Raw genomic sequence first — 12,622 nt, forward strand, 5'->3', positions numbered from 1 at the left:
GAGATGACTCAATAAACATTTTAAAGAATGTTTGCAAAGTGTGATTTTCAAATCTGTGTTGAACTGAAATTCCCAACTTGGTCTCTGCACAACTGTTTTTACTAAGTTGTGTTTTGGTAGAATGCCATTGGTCTCCATTGACAGCCTTCATGAATAACAGCCCAGTGAAACTCACTGCCGCATTTGCCATAAGGAGGACCTCTAGGAAAAAATTAAAAAAAAAAAATCCCATCTGGTCTTCACACCAAGATTATTGTACTTCTTCAGAACAACTGGTTTGTTAAACACAGATCAGACCAGGTTTCCCTGCTAGGCAATTCAAGCCAAACTGTGGCCTCCCCATTAACAAGAGGGGCGACAGCAACCAAGGCCACCATATTGCCTGACTCAAGGCAGTGCTATTAATAGTATGTTCTTTGTGACTGGTGCCTCTGGACTGTGCCCACAGGAGGCCTTGTGCCCGCTGGTAGGTACTTTTAACACCTCATTCTTGATTCTTGCTTTTTTCCCTCATTCTTTCTTTATCCATCTTCTCCCCCTATTTTTAATTTTCATAACAGTGTCACATTCTCTGATTGTATGTAAGCTGCCCAGAGTCCTCTGTGGAAAGAGGCGTGGCAGAAATGAAGAGGCGCAAACCTGTGTTCATGTCGTTACTGTCCTTATCCCTGCCCTGACACCCCACCGGATCCTTAACTCCTGTGGAGGCGGTTGTTTTGGCTCAGATATATGGTTTTTTGATGAGCTGGTGCCTCTGTAAAGTCAGAATATGGCATGTAAGCTCATATGTGAAGTGAGAGTCCAATATAGCTGTAAACATATGGCTCACACTATGAAATGTTCATTTTCCCTTCCCAGGGAGTTCTGAAGAAATGCACATGAACATATGTCCAGGCATAGGATTCCCTGCCAGGTTTTTTTCTTAAATTACGTTTTGACATTTCAGATCATTAAGTGGACACATCTGTCTGCATATGTTTTCCTTTTCAAAAAAAAAAAAATGAGAACATTTATCCAATGACATAGCTCAGCATTCTTCACTTGCCCTGATGTATTCTTTAGTATTCTCAACCTTTAAAATCAGGCAGAAATTGACAGAACTGTGTGCAGTCATTCTGTTAGTGTCCGCATAGTCCCTGGGTATTAAGTGAAAGTAAGAAATTCATTCCCCCCTCCCCCCCTTTTTTAAAAAAGATTTTATTTATTTAAGAGAGAGAAATCACAAGTAGGCAGGGAGGCAGGCAGAGAGGAAGGAGGAAGTAGGCTTCCCGCTGAGCAGAAAGCCCGATGTGGGGCTCGATCCCAGGACCCTGAGATCATGACCTAAGCCGAAGGCAGAGGCTTTAACCCACTGAGCCACCCAGGTGCCCCCCCCCCTTTTTAAGGCATATATCATGTGTAATTCTTAGTAAATCTTTGGTTTAAGGGAAAGAACCTTGAAGTTAGAGTCAAAGGATTCATTTTTAAATCTTGCCTCCATTACTATGAGCAAATTGTACACCCTGATAGAGCCTTGGTCCCCTGATGTAGAAAATGAGTAGCACCAATGCCTGTCCCACCTACGCCAGAGGGCTCCTATGGTACTCAGAGGAGACAGTGCGTGCGTAATTGCTTTGGAAACCGTCAGAGCTGTTAGAAGTGCATTTCCCCACTCTGGGATGAAATGAGATCAGAATAACTAATAGCAAAAACACTATTTATTTGTCTCAGATACTGTCCGTTCTGCTAGAATTTTGCCTCCTTCAGATTCCTCCCACCTGGTTCTGGAAGTCCTCTGGGCTTGTTGAACACATGCTTGGGTTCCTCAGGGGCGTTTGAGTTCCTTCTCTGTGGCTCACTGAGGTGAGAGACTTTCCATAGCCGCTCACACAGCTCGTAGCCTCGCTAAATCCTTGGCCGGAGGCCCTTGAGGCCAGTATTGTCTTCACCAAAGGAACGTCGTCATCCCTGTGTAACCACTCTTGACACCTGTCAACTGTCAAGTTCTCTCCTACGTCATTTCTCAGAGTATCTCACAATGGAGAAAATGCCTTTCACACCCGGTTGGCTTGTCAGGACACTGAATGAGGAGGAGTATCAGCAGGATGGCTGAGAGGGAGGCATTCTCTAAAGCCAGACCTGACTTGACGGTTTCTGTCCCAGACTCTGTACACATTATCTCAGGTTGCCACAGAGACCGCAGGCTGAGGGGCCTGAAGATACTGTCCCTTTCAGGCAGGCTCCGGCTGTTTTGGAGCTGTGCGTTCTCACCATCCCGCGGCTGTGTTTTGAAGATCACTGGCAGATGAGCTGTCATGGCTAATGACTAGACAGCAGTCTCCCACGAACTGTGGGGGTGCCAGGAAACTGGCTACCTCAGAGGAGGTTGGAGAGAATGGGAATGAACACAGATACATGCTTTTCGGAACACCCTGGGTGACAGGTCACAAATGGTCCAGGCAGATCATCTGGGCCTCCTCTTTGTTACATAAACTACACAAAGCAGTGGTATTTACTGGCTCTTTTTGTGGCTTCTTGCCTTAGGAATCAGCTGTGGTGAACTAAAGAGTTTCTGGTCCTTGTTATTCTGCTCTGCCAAGAATTCCACCCCCCTTCCTCTAATACATTAATTGTTTGGACATGAAATAAACTTGTGCACCTCAGCTCTGCCTCAGAAAATGAAATCCATCCCAGGAAAAGTTTCAATGCAGCTACTTGGATAGAATGGGGGGCACTTGTCCTAAAACCTGACACACATAGCAAGCATTTGTGTTTTATTTAGATCAAGCTGACTGGGAGGCTGGGCCTGATGGAGGGTATGGGTATGAGGAGCTAAGCAACCCATTTTCCATTCCTTCGTGCCCATCCTGGTATCCCACCTTCGGATTATGGCACCATATACTATACTCCAAAACAAGTATGGCAAAGCTATATGTTTTCACTTACCTAGTTTAATCCCGAAAGATGGCATACTTGAAAAACTTTTGTAGACCCAACCATTAATTCTGTGTTCATTGATTTTGACTTTTAACCTCAATAGAGAAGCTAAAGGCTTATTATTCTCTTTGTCATTGATACTTAATTCGTTAACGAAGAGAATGTGTGGTACTCTTTGATACAATACAACACTGAGAAGAGGAGTATTCCCAGAAAAGTTTTTGAGATCAAATCAACCAATATGTATTGGGTATTAACATAATACAGGAAAATTCTCTTCTGGCTAAGAGCAAGACTTCTGGCAATCAGCTATGGTGTTTTCATCTTGTAGATGGTTAAGGAGGAATGAGTTCTGTTACTATAGACTTATTTTGACCTTCAAGGGAAGACTGACTAATCAGAGCAATTGATAAGAACATTGAGGAAAAAGAACTAAATCATCTTAGGGCTTCTAATAATTGTGGAAAGGAGCATAAACTCTTAAAGACATTAAAGTAGAATTTTGATAAAATCATTAAATTTTTTTAAAAGCTTCCATTTTATTGTGCCTAGTAAAAGAAAGAATATATTATCAAGAAGGAAATTGTCTACATGGGGATGAGAATAGAGGAGCCAAAGGGGACTTGAGTCAGCCAATTTGAATTTACTCTGTTCAACAAACCCTGCTGGGGACGAAGATGCACAGAGCTCTCAAAACCAGTAAGACTGTCAAGATTCCATGCTCACCAAGCAACATTCCTATTGTAATCAGAATTTGTAGGCAGCTTTTTCTAGTCATGACTAGGCTACATGAAGATTTGTGGATTGTTTTTTCACATCAGTTTAATGTATCAGCCTCCTATTTGGTTAGCTTATGTAATTCTCTTTTAAGCTCAATTTTGTACATTCATAAAAATTAGTTTTAGGACCTTCCAAGTAATACTGGCCTCTGGTAAGGCCACCTCTAGTTCATCTTTTTGTAGCTTCAGCAGTGACCATTGAGGAATATCTCCAGTAATCTCAAATTTTAAGTGATAGATAGTTTGATTGATCAAATGATCATGAAAATCTCTAAGTTTAATTCTGTGGAGACATATGTGTAATGAACTGAAGTTTACCAAAATATCAAGAGTCACATGTTAAACATGGATTATTTAGCAGGAATGATTCTTCTCAACTAGCTAATTCTTAATAATAATAATAAGAAGAAGAAGAAGAAGAAGAAGAAGGTTGGAAGTGTGGGGTGGCAAGCAATTAACTGAAAGGATGTAGGAGTATCTCATGGAGCCTAAGGTCAGGAAGTGTACTTGACTGGACCAGGAAATGAAAAGTTGAGAACCAAAGTCATATGCTCTTCCTTTTTTGCGGTTCATAGACTCTAATCTCTACTTCTTTTTTTCTCTGCTCAGCCCATGCCTCACAGGATCATTCAAGAGCTTAATGGAAACCAACTGGAATCTCAGAAGGTTAAAGTTCAAGGGGTGGGGGTGCCTTTGGCCCAGCTTGGCCAAGTGTGCCCTGTTAGGCCATCCTCCTGTGCCAGGATACTTCTACTCAGTAACTGTTATTTAGGGAGACTTTCAAAGAAGTGGACCTTGGGCAGGATTGAGTGATGGGTAGCTTTCAGAGAAGCAGGAGACATTCCAGAAATGCATCCCCAGTGGTGTCTGCCGAAGATAACTAAACAAAAATAATTTAAAAAGTCTGTTTGGAGTAAAATAAAGAAAAAAAACAAAAAGAGTAGCCAGATGATTCAGGCATATTATGTGGTTTTACATATGAGAAAAAAGAGACATGTGTGTACTCTTATTTCTTTCTTAGATGCATGAGTGATCTCCATATTGAAAGTTTTATAACAACATGGTAAAGAGGGAATTAAATTCCAAAACAGTGCGCATGGAATAAGGAAGCACCTAAATACATTAAATTTTTGAGGCTTTTAATAGCCTCTTCTAGGGGCGTCTGGGTGGCTCAGTTGTTTAAGCATCCAACTCTTGATTTTGGCTCGGGTCATGATCTCAGGGTCATGAGATCTAGCCCGTGGCAGACTCTGTGCTCAGTGAGGAGTCTGCTTAATATTGTCTCTCGCTCTTCCTCTGCTCCTCCCCCCAACTTGCTCGCGTGCTCTCTTACTCTCTCTAAAATAAATAAATCTTTAATAAATAAATAAATCTCTTGTAGCACCAGATACTGAGGAACTTACCCCATGAGTCTGAGAGGAAGTGCTGTCAATAATCCAGAAGTTTTGGGGCGCCTGGGTGGCTCAGTGGGTTAAGCCTCTGCCTTAGCTCAGGTCATGATCTCGGGGTCCTGGGATTGAGCCCCACATCGGACTCTGCTGGGTGGGAAGCCTGCTTCCTCCTCTCTCTCTGCCTACCTCTCTGACTATTTGTTGTGATCTCTCTCTGTCAAATAAATAAAATCTTTAAAAATAATGATAATAATAATAATAATAATCCGGAAGTATTGTGAAGAAAGCTGGAGGTGGGAAAATAGTTCCTTGCACTTTCCAGAGAGGAGAGAGAAAGTTTGCTTCTGGAAACTTGGCACTGATATACTACTGTTAAGATCCCAGGAACTGGAACCAAGATGGTGGCTCCCATGGATCTGGAGTTAAAGAAGGCCTTCAGTTTCAAGCCAAAGTAATTAACACTCAACAGAAGGTGAAGCTTGCAGACATACAGGTTGAACAGGTAAACAGAACGAAAAAGCATGCACATCTTACAGATACAGAGATTATGACTTTGGTAGATGAGACTAACATGTATGAAGGTGTAGGAAGAATGTTTATTCTTCAGTCCAAGGAGGTAATTCACAGTCAGCTGTTAGAGAAACAGAAAATAGCAGAGGAAAAAATTAAAGAATTAGAGCAGAAGAAATCCTACCTAGAGCGGAGTGTGAAGGAAGCTGAGGACAACATCCGGGAGATGCTGATGGCACGAAGGGCACAGTAGGAAATCTCTAGCAGAAGCTTCCTGCCCCCTCCCATTCCTGGCAAGGGCAGAGGGGCCCATGTGGGGAAACAGCCTCTCTTCTACCCTGACGGACTTTTTATTTGGATGATCTGGTAAACCTATATTTTCTTCTTCACCCTGATTCCCTTTCAGATCCCAGCTCTGTATTTTTTATCCTGGCTCTGTCTGTCACCCCTACCCAGAACACTCTTCTCCCCTAGGGGTGAATCACTAACTCCCAGGAGAGGGAAGATGGGAGCCAGGACAGACAGGGGAGCTCTGCCCAAGCCTATTACTCTGTACGTTGCTTAGACCAATAAAAGGCATCTGTCCCCCCACCCCCAAAAAAAAGATCCCAGGAGCGATCACTTATGCATACTTAGAAAGTAACCTTCACTAGGTACCAGCTTGGGTTTATGAAAAGGAATCAAACTAACAGCAATTATATCTTAAAAAAAAAAAAAAGTTTATACCAGTGGACCAGGAGACTGTGTGATACCTAATTCATCTTGATGTAGCTGCATATCTGAGTCAAGTTTTCAGATCCTTGTGGACCAGGTAAAGAAATGTAGTGTGAAATATGGTGCAGTTAGATGAAATTGATGGGTAGAGTGATAGCAGCCTCTCAAGGATTACACATAGCTTTCAGGCACTGTATTTGACCTTCTCATATTTGTCCATATAAACAGTGGATACAGAGATAGAAATCATACTAATTTCAGTCTTCCACATAAAAAAACAGGAGGAATGGTTGTATATACCAATTGACAAAATCCTCAAAGAGAGCAGATCCTGCTGGAACATGTACCCAAGCCAAAAATGTAAAATGCGATAGGTGTAAACACGGTGCTTTATGTGGCGTTCAGCTGCAGAAACACAGAATGAAAATGAGAAACATTAGAATGAATGAAATGAAAAACATTAGACTTAATGCTAATCAGGCGAGAAAAGTTGTAGGGGTTTGTGATCTAACAGTATGATATGGTTGCAGAAAAATATATCCAGTGCCAGTGTAATTTTAAATTGCTTTTGTAAAGGATTCTTATCCAGAGTAAGGGTTGTCATAGTGCACCTTTATGGTAGCAAGTCCACATCTGGATTATAGCAGGCTTTTCGGGGAACAACATTGACAGAAAGGAGCATATTCAGAGAATGGTGATCAGGAAGCGTAACTTATAAATTTCTTTGATGCTTTCGTTCTTCATCTCGGTGTGTGTAATGAACTGTAGGAAGACATTCTACCATAGCATGTTCTCAAGGAGCTTACTTCGTGTCATTTCAGTCAAAGTGCATGGATCCTGAATACCGGGGTAAAATCCACCCCCCCAGTCTGTTGACTTGAGCGATTTGGTTTAACAGTGGTAATTCTCCTTTCATTGAAAATGTATATTGGTTTCTGAATGCTAAGTTAAATTTTATATTCTACATTACTAATTTATTCAGCCATTGGGTGTCAGCACTGTTTCATGTAAATCATAAGCAATTTTCTACTTTATCATGGGAATGAGCAAAAAAGGTTTTAGATGGAGACAGGAAATATCCCTAGTTTATTTAAAAGTAAAAGTAGATAATTTTAAAAAGTGTTCCCCAAATTGAGGGTTTGTTTCCCATGCCTAAAAAAGCATGTGGATGCATGTGTGAACACACACACGTACACTCTACCATAGATCAATGATAGTCTATATGGATTACAGGGCTTGGCAGCCTAAGAATGTTGTGTTTTTCATACTCTGCTGAATTAGATATTATTTATTGATAAAGTCTAAGTACAACAAAGCCATATATCATGTTACAGACCTTAAAAACATAGCTGGTACAGAGAATACAAGTGAATTATACATAGGTATTTCACTTTTGGTTTTGAAATCTACTTTTTTAAGTTATAGAATAACAACCATGAGAATTTTTATTCCCATCCTTTCTTCTGATCCCCAGGACCTGGCCCACATTGTCGCTATGATCATACTTTGTTAAATAACTTTAAGAATAAGAGTAGCTTTAATCACTGCAAACCTGTAATCTGAATATGAATTATTTGTGACCTTGATTTGTCCTTGACGTTAGAGGATTTATAAGCTGTCTTGGAAAATGAAGCGCCGGAGAGCAGAAATTAGCCAAAAGTCTATAACAAAACCCACCCCTTTAAATGTGGCATTCTTGGTTCAGCTGACCTTGCTTCTCATTCGAACTTATAAACTCTACACCAGTAAAGTGAGGGGAATGATGCAAAATAGGGGGTTTTACCTCAATACCTTGGGTGCTTCTTTCAATACTAAGGCTTATGTATATTATGAGCTCTATTTCCGTATGCTCCAGGCAGTGGACTTACCTCACAATGGGAAGTCAGAGAAGCTGCCCAAGAGCTAAACTTCCTCCTGAACCTGCATTCAGGCTGATGGTGGCCAATGAAAGCTAGTCATTAAAGGGAACCCAATCTGCATTGGCGTAAAGGTCTCCTTTGGGCTAGTGTCCTGTCAGCCTGAAGTTCATATTCCCTCTCTGGGCTGTTTCTTCTCCACAGTGTCTCATCTCTTCCTTTCCTTTCTTCTGTCACATCCAGGTGATAGGACAGTTTTGCATTCTTGAGGTGTTGTGGGCAGCTCTGGACTGTTGACCCTCCATCTCTGCTGCCTCCTCCTGTCTTCCCAGGTGTATTGACCTCTTTTTTCATTTGCTGCTGAAGGAACCCCTGTTGTAGTAACTTCTTGTCAGTTCTCCTGCTCTCCTTGGGATGGATGGCCCCTTCCCCACGTGCCCCACTCCAGGGACTCATCTCCATTTTGGCTTTCACTGGCACTGTGGATCCTCTGAACCCTGAGGGCCAGTCCCTGGCTTAAGCCTTCGACGCCATAGCTCTGCTACATATCATCTTACCCCTTCCCATAGTGACTATTGGCAGGCCCCTAGATCTTAACGCTCGGCTGCCTTCTGTACTCCCACTGGAAGCATGTGGAAATACCAAGCTCTCCGGTTCCATCCTAGAGCCAAGGGAGACTGCAAAGAAGAGGTGGGAAAGGGGATTGTGTTTAACCCTCTCTGCCTTAGTACACCTCAACATTATTTCTGTTCTGTGCCACAACCATACCCTGCTGGTGATCTCCTGCTCAGGTTCAGAAATGGAGGCCAAGCACACATCCTTTCTTCTATCTGCTTTCATTCCCATCTTGTTCCCTCCAGTTTTTCTATCCCTCGCTACTAATAATGCTTTTCCTTCCCCTTTCTGTGGAAGAGGAATGTCCCCTCCTCCACTGGCCATGTGGACTTGTTCTTGAGGGTACCTCAAATTAGAAGGGTTGTAGGGGGGAGGGTGGACATGACCGAGAAAAGAGAATGCATCCAGAGGTCTTCCAAAAATATCCTCAGAGCAACTGAATAAATATTTATGGAGCAACTATTTTGTGTTAGATTATGGTGAGCAAAACAGATGAGACTCCTGTCCTTTAATGAGCATACACCCTTGAGCATTTTATAGGAAAGATGCCTAAGCAAAGGCATGGAGGTATATGCACAAGGATGATCATTGTAACATTAATTTTAGAGTCAACTGAAATGTCCATCAATAAGGAAATGGTTAAGCCATACTGTGGAATATTATGCAGTAGTTAAAAAGTTAAAGAGATAATAAGATAAATCTGTACATAATCACATGAAAGAAGAATTTATACCTACTTATCTGAATATATGTTGTGTGTTGTGTATATATACACATACACATTTATACGTCTGAGTGAATATAAGAAAATTTCAAAAATACACAGCCAGGGGTGCCTGGGTGGCTCAGTGGGTTAAAGCCTCTGTCTTGGGCTCAGGTCATGATCCCAGGGTCCTGGGATCAAGCCTGGCATCAGGCTCTCTGCTCTGTGGGGAGCCTGCTTCCTCCTCTCTCTCTCTCTCTTTCTCCCCCTCTGCCTGCCTCTCTGCCTACTTATGATCGCAGTCAAATAAATAAATAAATAAATAAAATCTTACATAGATGGGGAGAGGTAAAGGAGGGAGCTTTCACCTTCGTACACTTCTGTATTGTACAAGTTGTATATTGCTTTGGTTATTTTTGAGACAGGGAAAATATACACCAAGAGTTGTTAACTGTCACACAATCTAAACATCTTTGGAGTTATTTCTGAACTGTATGTAGGCAAGAGGGGATGAAAAGATGAGACAGCACACTCTATTCCAGCTCTCTTGTCCCCTTGTCCTATGGAGGAAGGCAAGGTAGCGTGCCCAGACCTTTAAACTGTCTCCACGTGCAGCTCTCCCCAGGACAGTGATGGTGTCCCTCAACGTACGCTGTCTCCTGACTTCACTCTACCTCTCCCCGTTCCCCTTCAGTCCCTCTGTGTTTTCAGCTCCTTTCTCTTCCATTCAAAGTCCCCGTTTGCTCATTTCCCCAAGTTGTCATCCGTTTTTAAAGATTTTATTTATTTGGTTTAGAGAGAGAACAGCGTGGGCAGGGGGAGGGGCAGAGGGAGAGAGAGAGAGAATCTGAAGCTGACTCTGCACCGAGCACAGGGGCTGACCTGGGGCCCAGTCCCATGACCCTGAGATCCCCACCACAGCCGAAATCAAGGAATCAGAGAGTTAACTGCAACACCCTGGTGTCCCCCAAGTTGTCATCTTCTGCCTTAGAAATCAGCAAGTCCCAAATGTCCTACCATGTCTTAAATATTTTCACATCTCTGGTGTTTGTTACAAATCAAAACTGCTGTCTGTGCTCTCCGGTTCTGTTGCTTTAAACTCAGTGGTTCTACTCAGAGAAAGAAAAAGGTTGCCTGAACTTACATCGGGGTTAGAATTTGTTTGGGGGACTGTTATCCCTACCCATTTAAAATTAAACCTGTGGGGCGCCACAGGTTTAATTTTAAATCGCTAAGTCAGTTAAGTGTCTCAGTCAGTTAAGTGTCTGCCTTCGGCTCAGGTCATGATCCTGGGGGTCCTGGGATCGAGCCCCACATCGGGCTCCCTGCTTTTCCCTCTCCCTCTGCTCCTCCCTACTGCTTGTGCACTCGCACACACTCTTTCTCTCTCTCTGTCAAATAAATAAAATCTTTTTTAAAAAATTAAATTAAATTAAACCTATGTGCCCAGATTGGTTTCTCTCCAGAAACGCTCATCACATCTTTCAAGATACGCATTCTTCCACTACTGTATTTTTTAACTCGTTCTGAAAGAGCATTCGCCCATCTCAACTTTGGGTTACACTAGAAAGCCCTCTTGGTTTAATCTGTTGCTAGATGCTGCCACACTGCACTACTCCTTCCCCATTTCTGGGGCCATCTCCTCGCTGCAGAACAGAACATAACAGTATGTTCCATGGATGCCTTGTATGGAGATGATACTTGGTTTCATCCTCAATTCTTAGATCTTAGGTCAGTTTTTAGCCATTCATACATAGGTAGAGCTAGTATTTTTTTTTTTTCATTTGTTTTATGCTTAACAAGATTCTTCTAAATTCAAGATAGCCTAGGTTTATTTCCTGTCTTCATTACTTACTAGCTGTATGATCTTAGATAAATCATTTCTGAGTCTCAGTCCCCTCGTCTGTAAAACAGAGACATTTATAATTCTGACCTCAGAGTGAGTGGTATTGGGAGATTAAATAAATTAATAAAAGTAAAGCACGTAGAACATTTCCAGGCATATAAGAAGTTGATATTTGTTATACTGCAAATGCCCTTCTTTGTAACTTTTCCTCTTTAACTTGTGTTTATCTTTCATATTTTAATTAATGATACAGATCTTCCAAATTCTTTTTTTTTTTTAAAGATTTTATTTATTCATTTGACAGAGAGAGGCACAGTGAGAGAGGGAACACAGGCAAGGGAGGTGGGAGAGGGAGAAGCAGGCTCCCTGCTGAGCAGGGAGTGGGATGATGTGGGGCTCTATGGGACCCTGGGATCATGACCTGAACCAGAGGCAGATGCTTAAGAACTGCCATCCAGGCTCCCCACTCGTCCAACTTCTTATAGTATCTATATCATATGCGCATGATTCATTCTTGTGCTTTTATCTTTCCTCCTTACTCTCTCCCCACTTTTTGAGGGTCAGTACTTTTTTTTTTTTTTTTTTAATCATCTTTCTGGTCTCACCCTCAAATCACTGACTGTAGGAGTCCTCCCTGACCATATGTGTTGAGGCTAGGTGAGGTCCATCTGTCATATATACCCTGGTTTTTGCACCAACACACTCAGGGAAAATACAGGTATTTGTTTTGCATCTTGATTCCCCTGTAGGACCATGGCTTCGGAAGGGCAGAAACCATGGGGAACCCCCTCAATGCGATAGCCCTAGGGCCTTGCTTAGAGAGCATGGGCGTAATAGGTAATTAATACTTGTTTAATGAGAAAATGCAGATGTAGGAAATTGGACTTAAATGGATTACCGGACTCAGTCTGCATTTCTACAGAAACCTCTAAAAACATAGATAATTTAGAACAATTTTGAAAGGAAAATAAACACCTAAGAAAAGGCTGTTTCCATCTGTATTGGGTCAGGCCCCATTTTAAAAAACAGTTACTATTCTAAATGCTGGGATAGGTTATCAGGCTGATAATGTTAATTATTGCTCTCATGGTTTTAAATTTAATCTTGGAAACAAGCTTATTTACTTCAAGAAAAGCTTTGGGGTTAAAAAATAAACAAAAATAAATGTGCATTAATATATACACATGTATGTATATATCTGTATAATATATAGATATTTTGTGAAACTCATTGAACCTTCTCTTGCTCCTTGAATATCTATCAGGCCCTGGTTGGACTCTCCTTTCAATTAG

The 12,622-nt window shown here is 41.8% G+C and overlaps 1 protein-coding gene and 1 pseudogene across 2 annotated transcripts in view; both read left to right on the forward strand.

Annotated features, from left to right (window-relative positions):
• Positions 1–12,622, forward strand: part of GALNT7 (polypeptide N-acetylgalactosaminyltransferase 7) — a 139,984-nt gene that overhangs the window by 96,148 nt on the left and 31,214 nt on the right. The window lies entirely within an intron of this gene.
• Positions 5,470–6,345, forward strand: LOC101675962 (annotated as a pseudogene).

Source organism: Mustela putorius, unplaced genomic scaffold, assembly GCF_011764305.1.
Source record: "Mustela putorius furo isolate JIRA1106 unplaced genomic scaffold, ASM1176430v1.1 tig00000682_pilon_pilon_pilon, whole genome shotgun sequence".
Classification (NCBI taxonomy): Eukaryota; Metazoa; Chordata; class Mammalia; order Carnivora; family Mustelidae; genus Mustela; species Mustela putorius.